Raw genomic sequence first — 7,705 nt, 5'->3', positions numbered from 1 at the left:
TTAATATTCATTAAATAAAATAAAGGAGTCATACATCCTCAAATGAATATCCAAGTAATATTCAATAAATAATATAAAGGAGTCATACATCCTCAAATGAATATCCAAGTAATATTCAATAAATAATATAAAGGAGTCATAAGTCCTCGAATGAATATTCAAGATAATATTCATTAATAAAATAAAGTTATCGAATAAACCTTATTCGATTAATAGTTTTGAAAACTATGACCATATATATATAAATATATATATATATATATAAAATCTACTCGGGATCCTCGACTCCCGGTTTTAGAAAATGTTTTCACCTTTGGGTCCCTATACTAAGGGTATATGCAAATTACCGCTATTATCTAGCATAGGTATTATCAACTGAACCAACAGATATATATGGCAAGAATACGAAACTGCATGCATATATATACCATATCAGCATGCTTCAATATATCGCAACATTTGCTAATTAACCAACATGCATCTATCGCAAGATAATGCATACATATATACATCACAACAACAGTATAACGGGTAGAAAACTTGCCTGAGCGACTGGGGGTTATGAATGGCTCGGGACGAGTCTGGTAACCTATAAGCAACAAGTAAGTTGGAATTAAACCAAAATCACTTGTAAATCTATACTTTAACTAACTTAGACTCTAACGCTTGTTTTGCGCTCACTGATTCGCTTAAGTCACTCGGGTACCCTCGGCTCCACCATTTTTAATAATTTAACCTTTACGAGTTTTAAAGCGATTCCTTCGCGAGTGTCTTACCAATAGCCTAACACACTTACCATAAATGTTTCATACATTAATTAACCCTTTTTGGTCTTTAACCTATGTTTCAAAGTAAGGCGAGGGGAAAAGTTTCGTTCGCGAAATGCCGTTACTTGAAACAGTCGTTTCTCCTAAACCGTGCATCGGAATCGAACGAACTACATATCAAAACGAAGCTCGTAACATGAGCTATCTAGACATGGCAATGGTCATAATCTAGAAGGGGGTTCTCGGGTCCTAATGTTATGCACAAAAATAGTCTAAAGAAAATCGGACGTTACGACGGCTATGTTTACGCGATTTCCCATATTTAAACCATTCAAAACCAACCACAATTCAACCCCAAATCAATCATACAACCAACATCCCTCCAAACCACATCATAACAGCCCCAACAAATCCACATTCACCATTTATACTTATTCCCCACATGAACTAAAAGCTTTACTTAGGTTCTTTAACTAATTACCAAGATTTACAACTCCAACAATACAACAAAACCAACTAATCTCTCCAAACTCAACCAAACTTCAACCAATCAAGCATCATGCTTCACATATGATATATCAAACACATTCAATCCTAATTACTCAAAACTAAAGCTAGGGTTTGTAGTTTATACCTTCCTTGGAGAGTGGAGAATCAAGAGAATGGCTTGGAATCACCCTTAAAGTCCTTATCCAAGCTTAATCTAAACAAAACTTCAAGAACACAAATTTTAGTTCTTGAAAAACACTATTCACCATCTTCTTTCATGATTTATAGAAAAAGATTGGCTTGGATTTAGAAGCTTAAACTTATAGGAAGTATGTAACTTAACTAGGAGGAGCTAGGATAATTACCTTGTTGCCCTTGAATTTGTGTGGTTCTCATTCAACCACACCTCCTTCCTTCCCATGTCATGCCTACATCACTTTGTGATGTCATCACCCCTCCTTTGTCCTCTTTCTATTGGTTGGATGACATCATCCCCACTAATCCCTTTGATTAGCTTTTAATTGATTGCCTAATGACCGCTGATCTGTTATACGGTTCGCTTAACTTTCGTTCTCGTTTATCGTTTGAGGGATCATACCCGGGATCTTATTACTTAGGTTCCCTTAACCTTTCTCAATATATTGTATTCCTTCTATGATCCTCTCTTATAATCCTTTAATTTAAATCCTTTTTATCCTGTTACCTTTTTCTCAATTCTTTCCGTATCTAGTGGATTTCCGGGAAAAATCAAAGTGTTCGGAATTGGATTCTGACGATCTTTACATACACTTATATACCACATAGAGTACTAATAATATCCCATAAGATCAATAACAGAACCCCTACATAGCGTGGCATGAAAATTTTTCTCATTCAGCAAAAACACTATTCATAAGGGTTTCAAAATTTTTCCAAAAATTGGGGTTATTACACTTAACATCCCATACACAGGGAGAAGAGTGCATCTAAGGCCCTACTGGCTGATGGAATTCATGGATGACAAGGGTGTGAGAAGTTTCTTCAGATTAGAAGACCAATTGAGTATCTCTAGCAATGAGACTCTCTTGGAAATGCAACAAATGTTAGATCTCTCAGAATCTGATGAATTAGAATTCCACAGACAGCTCCAGAATCAAATTGAATAAAACAACAGAAAGCTTGGAAGAAGATCCAGACCTTCAAGAAACTAGAAAAATCTGCTCAGGCTAGAGGAGCATCTTGAACTGACTGTGAGCCAAACCTTGTATATCCTGTTTAAATTGAAGCACTCTCAGTTTTATCTACTTATCTTTAAAGATATATGTTTAGGATGTTTTGTTATCATCAAGTATCTCTTAATTTATGGCTATAATTCCAGTAGACATAAATTGGGGGAGATTGTTGTGAATATGTTGTGTACTTGATGATTACCTAAACAAAACATCTAAGTAAATTTTACTTAGTGAAATATTGTAGCACTCGATGGATAAGAATTATAGTCCCGACGGATAACTCGTTTTAGTCCCGACGGATGAGTAACTTATTATCCATCGAGTGAGTAGCTTATGTAATAATAAGTTTGTAGCACAGTGTTGTATGCACCTTTGTATAGAATCTGTTGTAGTATATAAGTCATGTTGACTTTAACTAGATATGCAGAATAGGTTTATTAACTGTACATAAGCAGTGTCTTGTAGTTATGTATAAGTGAAATGAAGTCAAGTGCCAAAATAGCTATCAACGGATGCTTAACAAAGCTTCGACGGATGATCAAATGACTTTCAACGGATGTTTAAAATAGCAGTCGACGGATGATCAAGTAAGTCATCGACGTATGATCTGAAAGTCGGCGGATGATCATATCAAGATTCAAACATTAGTTGAACAGTGAAAGCTGACACACAGCCATCGAGTTGGATACAAACACACTGTGGAAGCCCATTAACTTGGTAATAGAGGACGAAAAGTAGCAAAGATCAAGACTGTTAGATTTTATATTTATTCAGTTCTTTTGACTTTGTAATCTTGGTAATATATAAACCAAGAGAGTACCAAATAGAAAAACAACTAAGAGAGCTAAGAAACAAACACAGAGAAATCTTTGTAAGCACTATCTTTAGCATTTCCCGTGTTCTTAGTAGTTCTATTTTGTATAAGCACCTGTGAGCATTTCTGCACACAGAGTCCTCTCGATATATTAAATATATCTCTGGTGAAATTGTTTAAATCCACCAGAAAGTTTTTAAAGACTCTTGTTTTTAATTACTCTTGTTTTGATTCATTAAAGTTTATATTCCGCATTGTGCTAATCAAAACAAATATATCTATAATCGAGTTGAACATTTTTATTTCAAGAAAAAGTTCAAGAATTCCATTCAACCCCCTTCTGTAATTCTTGCTATATTGTTAAGGGAATAACATAGTATAATTCAGCTGAGCACCATTAAGGATCTTACTAGCATAGTAAATCACATGGAAAATGTTCTGATTCCTCTGGACAAGAACTGCTCCAACTGCATAGTCATTAGCATCACACGTCATCTCGAAGGGCTCATTCCAATCAGGTGTATTAATCACAGGTGTTGTAGTCAAACTCTTTTTCAAGCTTTCAAAAGCAACTAGACATTCTTCATCGAATTTGAAGGGAACATCCTTTTCCAGCAAATTGCACAAAGGCTTAGAGATTTTTGAGAAATCTTTGATGAATCGCCGATAAAAACCCCCATGACCAAGAAAACTGCGAACTCCTTTAACTGAGATTGGCGGAGGAAGATTTTCAATGACCCCCACCTTGGCCTTATCCACCTCAAGACCCTTGCTAGATACCTTGTGCCCAAGAATGATACCCTGTTGCACCATAAAGTGACTTTTTTCCCAATTGAGCACCAGATTGGTCTCAACACATCTTTTCAACACCAAACCAAGATTATGCAAGCATTCATCATAAGAAGTCCCGCATACGGAAAAGTCATCCATGAATACCTCCACATTAGTGCCAAACATGTCTGAGAAAATGGCCATCATGCATCTCTGAAAAGTAGCAGGTGCACCACAAAGTCTGAAAAAGACTCGATGAAAAGCAAAAGTGCCAAATGGACAAGTAAACGTGGTCTTCTCTTGATCTTCTGGAGCAATGCAAATCTGATTATATCCCGAATATCAATCCATAAGACAATAGTAATCATGACCAGCCAACCTGTCAAGCATCTGATCAATGAATGGAAGCGAAAAGTGATCTTTCCTTGTAGCTTTATTCAGCTTTCGATAATCCATGCATACTTTCCATCCTGTAACTGTCCGAGTAGGGATGAGCTCATTCTGCTCATTTGCTACAACAATAATGCCTCATTTCTTAGGCACACACTGCACCGGGCTCACCCACGAACTGTCATATATAGAATAAATGATTCCTGCATCTAGCCATTTAAGAATTTCTTTCTTCACAACCTCCTTCATGATAGAATTTAGCCTCCTTTGTTGCTCAACAGTTGGCTTCCTTCTTCAAGCAGAATTTAATGCATGCAATAAGAAGGGCTGATTCCCTTGATATCTGCTATATTCCATTCAATTGCTAATTTAAACTCTCTCAAAATTCTCAAGAGTTTATCTTCATCACCTCCTGAAAGGTCGGAAGCAATAATAACAGGTAAAGTAGATGCATTGCCTAAAAATGCATACCTCAAGTGATTAGACAGTGGTTTGAGCTCAAGTGTAGGAGCTTCTTCAATAGATGGCTTGAGACGCTTTGGAGAATTTTTCAGCTCTTCCAATCCAAGAGACTCAAACGGCAAGTCCAACTTCCACTTCCACAGGAATGGATTCAAATACTACATTTACTCTTCCCCTTCTTCATCTTCACTATCAGATACCCTCATTAAGGCTCTTTCTAAGGAGTCAGTCCTTAGAAAGTGATCAAGCTCCGAAGTCACTACGGAGTCGTCCAAATCCACTTTAAAGCACTCATCTTCATCAGTAGGGAATTTCATTGCATTGAAGACATTGAACTTGACATCCTGACCTTAAACTCTCATGGTAAGTTCACCCTTTTACATATCGATTCGAGTTCGGCCCATAGCTAAGAATGGTCTTCCCAAGATAATGGGAATCTTCTTATTTTTCTCAAAGTCTAGAATGACAAAATCAGCAGGGAAGATGAGTTTATCCACCTTAACCAAAAGATCCTCCACTACTCCTCGAGGATAAGTGATGGAACAGTCAGCTAGTTATAAAGACATGTTCAAAGTTTTTGGATCAGGTAGACCAAGTTTTTTGAAAATGGACAAGGGCATCAGATTGATGCTAGCTTCCAAGTTACACAAACACTTGTCGAATGACAGATTTCCAATGGTGCAAGGTATCATGAAGCTTCCTGGATCTTTAAGCTTATGAGGTAGTTTCTGTTACAACACAACACTACACTCTTCCGTTAGAGCAACGGTTTTCAACTCCTCAATTTTTAGCTTCCGAGATAGAATACCCTTCATAACTTAGCATAGCTCGGCATCTGTTCTAGAGCTTCAGCAAAAGGTATGTTAATATGCAACTTCTTGAAAACCTCCAAAAACTTGGCAAATTGCTTATCGAACTTCTGCTTCTGAAGTCTTTTAGGATATGGCGGAGGTGGGTAGACCTGTTTATCCCCTGTATTAGCCTCAGGAGGATTTCTTTCAATAGCTTTCTTCTTCGGTTCCACCTCGGCATCCTTCTGTACCACTTTTTCAGCTATAATCTCATTTTCTGGAATTGGCAGAGGTGCAGATGCACCTGCATTCTGAATAGAATTATCAGAATCTTCATTTTGATGAATTTGGGGGCTCGCGACCTTTACAGGCCTCAATGTGATTGCCTTCAACTGCTCCTTGACTTCCCTCTTGTCTGGATTAGCTTCTATATCACTAGGAAGAGTGCCTGGTTGACTATTTAACAAAGCATTGTCAATTTTACCTATTTGATTCTCCAAAGTCTTGATAGAAACCACTTGGCTTTTGCATATCAGCCTCAACTCCTCCAATTCAAATTTTTCATTAGTAGATTGACCTGCATTTCCATCGGTTGCGGTTGAAGTTGGAGTTGTTGTCTTGGTGCATACTGTTGTTGAAAACCAGGAGGGTTGAATTGCTTTCCTCCAAACTGCTGATAAGGATGTTGTACCGCATTCTGGTTGTTACTCCAGCTGAAGTTAGGATGGTTGCGGTTGTTAGGATGATAAGTGGCAGGAACTGGTTGCTGCGACCTCTGAAAGTTGCTCACAAACTGAGCTAATTCACTAGATATAGCACACTGCTCCATCTCGTGCGCACCTGCACAAAGCTCACAAACACTAGTGATCTGATTAACTCCATAGTTAGCCAAAGAATCTACTTTCATCGTTAACGCCTTTAGCTGAGTAGCTATAGCCGTAACTGTATCCACCTCTAGAATTCCTGCTACCTTACCTTGAGGTAGTCTCTGAGTTGGGTTCTGAAATTCATTAGCAGCCATCAATTCAATTAGCTCATACGCTTCATCATAGCTCTTAGCCCATAAGGCTCCACATGATGCTGCATCGAGCATGGGTCTGGACTGCGCTCCCAAACCATTATAAAAGCAATTGATGATCATCCAATCAGGCATGCCATGATGAGGGTACTTCCTAAGCATCTCCTTTTAGCGCTCCCAAGCTTCACATAAAGATTCTCCCAATTGCCGCATAAATTGAGTAAGAGCGTTCTTGATTGCAGCTGTCTTCGTCATAGGGAAGAATTTAGTAAGAAACTTCTGAGCAAGATCCTCCCAAGTAGTAATAGAACCTGCTCGTAGAGAGTGTAACCAGCACTTAGCTTTATCCTTCAGAGAGAATGGGAAAAGCCTCAGCTTCATTGTTGAACTTGAACGTGTCGCAGATCTCGATAAAATCTCTAATGTGCATGTTGGGATCTTCCGTTGGAGAACCCCCAAACTGGACTGAATTCTGTACCATCTGAATTGGGCTAGACTTGATTTCAAAAGTATTAGCCGCAATGGCTGGTCTGATAATGCTAGAATGAATGTCATTGATCTACGGTTGAGAATAATCCATCAAAGCTTTCGGATTTGCTGCTGGTTCTCCCATTGCAATAAAAACTTCTTCTTCAACTTTTTCCTCTTCTTCAAAAACTTCATTTTCCACTTCTTCAACTTCGCCTACTGTTTCCTTACGAGATTGAGAACGCGTTCGCATACACGCTCTCTAGAGTACCTGAAACACAAACAAACTAAACCAGTAAGTAAAATATCCGAGTCAGTGAAATTTAACGACCACTGATGTCAAGCACATAAACTAAAGTTAACACCGATATCCCCGGCATCGGTGCCAAAAAATTGTTCACTATAATTCAAACATGAAAATACACAAGCGAACTCGATCAGAAGTAGTATAGATTAAATTAAAGTTCGTTCCCACAAAGACTGGTTTAAATAGAATATGCGCTTATGCAACAATGTATGGTTAT

General features: G+C 38.0%; 1 non-coding gene across 1 annotated transcript; it reads left to right on the top strand.

Annotated features, from left to right (window-relative positions):
- The first annotated feature begins 6,846 nt into the window (after window positions 1–6,846).
- On the top strand, window positions 6,847–6,953 carry LOC141699507 (small nucleolar RNA R71). The gene has a single exon (XR_012565966.1). It is a non-coding gene; the product is annotated as a small nucleolar RNA R71 (small nucleolar RNA).
- The last annotated feature ends 752 nt before the right edge of the window (window positions 6,954–7,705 follow it).

This window comes from Apium graveolens, chromosome 11 (assembly GCF_009905375.1).
Source record: "Apium graveolens cultivar Ventura chromosome 11, ASM990537v1, whole genome shotgun sequence".
Classification (NCBI taxonomy): Eukaryota; Viridiplantae; Streptophyta; class Magnoliopsida; order Apiales; family Apiaceae; genus Apium; species Apium graveolens.
Note: the sequence above shows the minus strand (reverse complement) of the source record. Positions and strands in the feature narration are given on the sequence as shown.